Source organism: Schistocerca gregaria, chromosome 8, assembly GCF_023897955.1.
Source record: "Schistocerca gregaria isolate iqSchGreg1 chromosome 8, iqSchGreg1.2, whole genome shotgun sequence".
Lineage (NCBI taxonomy): Eukaryota > Metazoa > Arthropoda > Insecta > Orthoptera > Acrididae > Schistocerca > Schistocerca gregaria.
The window spans coordinates 286,283,491-286,290,208 of NC_064927.1; positions in this window are offsets into that span (position 1 = coordinate 286,283,491).

Sequence of the window (6,718 nt, forward strand, 5' to 3'; positions counted from 1 at the left end):
ATTCATGTGAAGCAATTGACTATAAATGTGATACTTTTCGTGGTAAGAGTTGACAAATTAAATTAGCGTCTGCTTGGAAAGTGGCCAGAATGCGATTGAAGGATCACCTAGTATCTCACTGTACTTGTAAAGTAAAACTCCATGAAACAACCACCACTTAAAAAAAAATAGTAAACGACGCCTCTGACTCAAAGTAATCATTTTATTTGAAAAGTTCAACATTGAAAATTTCGTACTTAGACATTATGAAATGGAACACGGCGAAAATTTTGTCCTTGTGCTGAAGAACACTTTCGGAGTACTCCACTATAAAATAGCCCGACGATGAAATTTTAGAAGTGGATTTTATACATAAATATAAACTTTACAGTAAAAGGTGTCTGTGAGGTTATTTAAAATGTCTTACATAGTCGTGAATGAAATCTTAGAAAAAATACGTTACACGAACAATTTGGCATTAAGTAATGGTTTACTTGTATGGATAAAAGTCAGTGAGCTGTAATGGGCAAGAGCTTAGTTCAAAGGGTGATCACGTACGTTATTAAAAAAAAGTATTCTGGTTTCCTTAACACCTCTTTCCAGCAGTTCCTGTAAGATGGACAGATGTCTAATTAGAAGCAACTAAGAGGTAAGTAAATGTTTTAAAAATTCTGAGAAGATTTTCGTGTTTAACGTTCAGCTGCATGCACCAACGACGTCCAAGGAACAAAGTGAAAGTTTAATCCCCACATCAGCGTATCTCCACGAGAAGTGGTAATGGCCTTTGAACTGCTAAACGATTTTCTGAAAACTGCAATTAGAGTCTGAGCAATTCTTCGATACCAAGTCAAAGAGTTACACTGAAAAACTCGGAAGCATTTTCGATATGTGTTGCGAGTGTCGTTTTCAGACTGATTTGTAAGATTGGCAGAGAGAGCATACTTTCATACTCCTTCACGTACCTATATTTCATTATCGGAATTAAAATATGTGCACATAGCTATTACAGGAACTCCGTTAATATTTAGTAAATTATGGAATGAAATTAGTGATAAATAATTTAGAGAAAATGTTGTTTTAAAAACATTAACGGCAGAGTAAAAATGTCGTACAATTTTCGCAAACGTACAGGCATGTCCATATGTTAAGAGATCTGCAAGATCTGTGGAACAACATTAAAAACGGCGAACTATGTTCCTTACAAGGTGTACCGAAACCGCTGTTAACGGCAACATAATGATATGCTTGCAACATACACTGCGGTGACAAAAGACATGGTACACTCCCTTACATCGTATCGGACCTTATTTTACTCGGCGTAGTGCAGAAACTCAACGTGGCGTGAACTCAACAAGTCCTTGGACATCCCCTGTAGAAATACTGAGCGAGGCTGCCTTTGTAGCCGTCCATAATTGAGAAAGTGTTATCGGTCCTCGATTTTGTGCACGAACTGACTCCTCAATTATGTCCCATAGATGTTGGATTGGATTCATTCCGGGAGACCTGAATTGCCAAACCATTCTCTCAAATTCTCCAGAATATTCTTCGAACCAAACGCGAGTAATAGTGGCCCAGTGATATGGCGCGTTGTCATCCATAAAAATCCACCGTTGTTTGGGAACATGAAGTCCATGAAAGGCTGCATATGCTCTCCAAGTACCCGAGCGAAATGATTTCCAGTCAATGATGGGTTCAGTTGGACCAGAGGATCCAGTCCGTCCATTCCATGTAAACACGGCTTATATCATTTAAAGCCCTCACCAGCTGGTCCACGGCTTAGTGGGCTCTGCCCCAAACTCCACCCCTACCCTCAGCTCTCACCAACTAAAATCGTGACTCATCTGACTAAGCCACAGTTTTCCAGTCGTCTACGGTCCAACGGATACGGACCCGACCTCAGTAGAGGCGCTGCTGACGATCGTGCTGTTACTCGCCTCGGCCGTCTGCTTCCATAGCCCATTAACTAGAAATTTCAACGCCCTGTTCTAACAGATACGTTAGTCGTACGTCCCACATTGCTTTCTGCGGTTAATCAACGCAGTCTTGTTTGTCTGTTAGCATTGACAACTCTACGCAAATGCCGCTGCTCTCGGTCGTTAAATGAAAGCGATCGGCCACTCGGTTGCCCGCGGTGACAATTAATGCCTGAATTTGTTATTCTTGGCACGATCGGAACATTGAGTTCCCTAGTAATTTCCGAAACGGAATGCCACATGAGTCTAGCTCGAACTACCATCCCGCATTCAGTCTCTTAATTCCTGTCGGGCGGCCAGAAATACACTCCTGGAAATGGAAAAAAGAACACATTGACACCGGTGTGTCAGATCCACCATACTTGCTCCGGACACTGCGAGAGGGCTGTACAAGCAATGATCACACGCACGCCACAGCGGACACACCAGGAACCGCGGTGTTGGCCGTCGAATGGCGCTAGCTGCGCAGCATTTGTGCACCACCGCCGTCAGTGTCAGCCAGTTTGCCGTGGCATGCGGAGCTCCATCGCAGTCTTTAACACTGGTAGCATGCCGCGACAGCGTGGACGTGAACCGTATGTGCAGTTGACGGACTTTGAGCGAGGGCGTATAGTGGACATGCGGGAGGCCGGGTGGACGTACCGCCGAATTGCTCAACACGTGGGGTGTGAGGTCTCCACAGTACATCGATGTTGTCGCCAGTGGTCAGCGGAAGGTGCACGTGCCCGTCAACCTGGGACCGGACCGCAGCGACGCACGGATGCACGCCAAAACCGTAGGATCCTACGCAGTGCCGTAGGGGACCGCACCGCCACTTCCCAGCAAATTAGGGACACTGTTGCTCCTGGGGTATCGGCGAGAACCATTCGCAACCGTCTCCATGAAGCTGGGCTACGGTCCCGCACACCGTTAGGCCGTCTTCCGCTCACGCCCCAACATCGTGCAGCCCGCCTCCAGTGGTGTCGCGACAGGCGTGAATGGAGGGACGAATGGAGTCGTGTCGTCTTCAGCGATGAGAGTCGCTTCTGCCTTGGTGCCAATGATGGTCGTATGCGTGTTTGGCGCCGTGCAGGTGAGCGCCACAATCAGGACTGCATACGACCGAGGCACACAGGGCCAACACCCGGCATCATGGTGTGGGGAGCGATCTCCTACACTGGCCGTACACCTCTGGTGATCGTCGAGGGGACACTGAATAGTGCACTGTACATCCAAACCGTCATCAAACACATCGTTCTACCATTCCTAGACCGGCAAGGTAACTTGCTGTTCCAGCAGGACAATGCACGTCCGCATGTATCCCGTGCCACCCAACGTGCTCTAGAAGGTGTAAGTCAACTACCCTGGCCAGCAAGATCTCCAGATCTGTCCCGCATTGAGCATGTTTGGGACTGGATGAAGCGTCGTCTCACGCGTTCTGCACGTCCAGCACGAACGCTGGTCCAACTGAGGCGCCAGATGGAAATGGCATGGCAAGCCGTTCCACAGGACTACATCCAGCATCTCTACGATCGTCTCCATGGGAGAATAGCAGCCTGCATTGCTGCGAAAAGTGGATATACACTGTACTAGTGCTCTGTTGCCTGTGTCTATGTGCCTGTGGTTCTGTCAGTGTGATCATGTGATGTATCTGACCTCAGGAATGTGTCAATAAAGTTTCCCCTTCCTGGGACAATGAATTCACGGTGTTCTTAAGTCAATTTCCAGGAGTGTATGTCGGAGACACTTTCACACGAGTAACTTGATTACAAATAATAGCTCTGCCATCTTTGTATGTGCATATCACTATCCCAGGACGTTTGTCATCTCAGTGTACATTAATCGTTCCTCGCTGGCTGCTTATGAGAGAAATAAGTGTGTCGTGTTCCCGACAATGAAGAATAAGCCCTCTAGAGGCCATGGCTTCGATTCGCTCGGAGGTTTGGTATCACCATCATCATCACCAATGTTCTTCACGAAATATCTGGTGGACGCAATTAAGCCTGAAAAAGAAGAAAGTAACGTATACCTAATTAAACGTCACGGTTCTCTCCTATATTGTGCGATTAAATCAGGTTTCTTTCGAGAGTGGTAATGCATATTTATCTACAGACAAGCTGTTGCAGTGGAGTGAATATCTGCAACAAATGGGTTAGTGGTGCATTAAGTTTAGTTGCTGCTTCTGCCACATACACTTGGGTCTATCTTATACAAGTTCCACGATTGACCAAGTACAACAATGGACCTTCGGTTACAGTGTTAAGTATGCTATCTCTCATGTATTTCCTGAAGTCTTAATAGGTTTCCTATCACCCTACTCCACTTTTACTTTATGTTTTTGCCATGTATCCTTTTCCTCGCCGATTCTGCTGAAAGAATCCTCATTTTCCTTATCAGTCCACTTGATATTTAGCATGCTTCTGCCATTTCACATTTCTAATGCTGCGACTCCCTTCCCATATGCCTTTAACACGGTAAATGATCCCCCTGCACATAATACTATGCCTCAAACGTAAACATTAAGGTCTAGGTTTAGTAGTAGTAGGCTTCTTTTGGATGGAATTCCCTCTTTGCCTATTATCCTTTCACTGTCCTCCTTCCATTGTCCATTATGCACTATTTTGATGCCAACGTAACAGAACTACTTCAGTTCGTCTACTACGTGGACCCCCAATATCATATTAAGCTTATTGCTTATATAATTCCTGAATTAATTATAATTTACTTATTTCTCTCTATCAGTATACTGTACACAGTAGGTTGTTCATTTAGTTTCTGCCATGGTTGAACGCTACCAGTCATTTTTATCTTTGCAATCTTTTTAGCTTCAATTTTAATCTCAGTGGTTCTTTCTTTTAATTCTTTTATTTCCCCGTAATTTGTACATACTTTTTTCCGAGGATTTCAAATATCTTGTAATTTATCGTACACTTTTCCTAAGCCGACAAATGTCATGCAGGCGTACTGAATAATGTCTCGTTCCACGCTGATGTAATTATGTAACAGACCACTGCAGCCTTCAATCTGACGGAAAATTTGTACTCAGAGGAAGTTGTGAGAACAGGGCACATTTTGTCCGAACTGGACGTTTTTTGGCATTAAACGCCAGATCGCAGGTCACAGCATGTGAGCGACTATTGACCGTTTCTTCTTCATTGGGACACACTCGCCAGTCATGAACTGACGCTATCAGACAATTTTAATTCCATGCCCACCTTGCGCCGAGTGTTGCCTGGCTCTAACCTCCGAGGACCTAGCTAGGTGCAGTGTTGTCGTATGTGTACACTGTAGATTCTTGTTTGACTACAGCTCGAACACTGCGTTTGAAACCAGCGACTATCAAAATATCTTTAGCTATGGCGGCGACTGACGGTAATTGTTACCGCAGTAAAAAGGTTGATATAAGGAGAAGTTCTTCCTCCAACGTTAAGTCTATGCAGCGTCCCTTGATATAACATTTTTCGTGGAACTCGAGGATTTGTTGACCTGTTTGCGAGAATGTAGTGACCGTAAAACTCGTTGCGGTCAAAGTAGTAATTATCGTTGTCTTACTGTTTCAGTGGATGGTTTTATCTTGACAGATATAGAATAATGTGTAACACTCAGCCTTTAATTGGGTTCTAGGTATTACACTCTAGTGCAGATGACACAAATAATAGCACTGCTGCAGATCGAGTGAAATAACTGTGAAGGCAACAGAGCGCAGTGGGTTTGGGGGCACGGGGAGTGTAGTAAATGTTTCCGCTCAAGCAGTTACACTTGTTATGGCTCTGCATGTACCTAAAGGCAACACAGCAATTGGCTGGCTATTAACGCACCAATCGCTGGGATACCTGCCACAAAATTACGAGAGCAATTTCTTAAAACGGGCTCCAAGACACTGTGGTGACCACGCGCCGTAGGGGTGAAGGACAACAGCGAAGATTTGTACGGGTGAAAAGGAGTGCTCTGTTGAGCAAATGACCTCCCAGAAGCTACCAACAGAGTTTCCTTAACGACCGTTCAGCGAACGTTGATGCGTATTGCCCTTCGCTGCAGGAGGAGCTACCAACAGTGTCTCCTTAACGACCATTCAGCGAACCTTCGCAGCAGGTGCCTGGTTTATGCACCCATGCTGACTGTTGTTCATCAGCGATGAAAGCTGGAATTTGCGCGCCAATACCGCAAACGGACATGCACTGAGTGACGACAGGAGGCCTCTTCAGATGAATCATTTAATATACTTCGTCGGCCAAATGGCCGTGTCATGTACAGTGTGAAACGTTTGGAAGTTGGAAGGATCCAGGCCAGAGGCTTTTCCTTGGTGATTTAGTGACGCTGGAAGGTACAGTGGATCGGCACAACCATGCATCTAACTCTGTAGATCTTGCCCATCCCTATATGCAGTTTTTTTGTCTTTTGCACGATTGTATCTACCAGCAGGACAATGCAACACATCATAGAGATTTCAGGGTATGTGCTTGGTTGGAAGAGCACAAGGATGCGTTTACCGTATCCTCCTGGTCATCAGCCTCCATGGATTTAAACCCAATCGAGAATATGTGGGACCATCTCTATTGGACTGCTCGCCTCATGGATCCTCAACCCAGAAATGGAGCGCAGCTGGCTACAATACTAGAGTCGGTATGGCTCCACATCCGTGTCAGTATCTTTCAAAACTATCCTGCATGTTATAAGGTGCCGGTTGTGTTTGGTAACGTGAAGTGGTCTGATAGTAAACTAATGACATTGATTTCTATTTCTGGATGAAAATAGGCAACAATGTGACAGTCGTATCCGATAAGTGC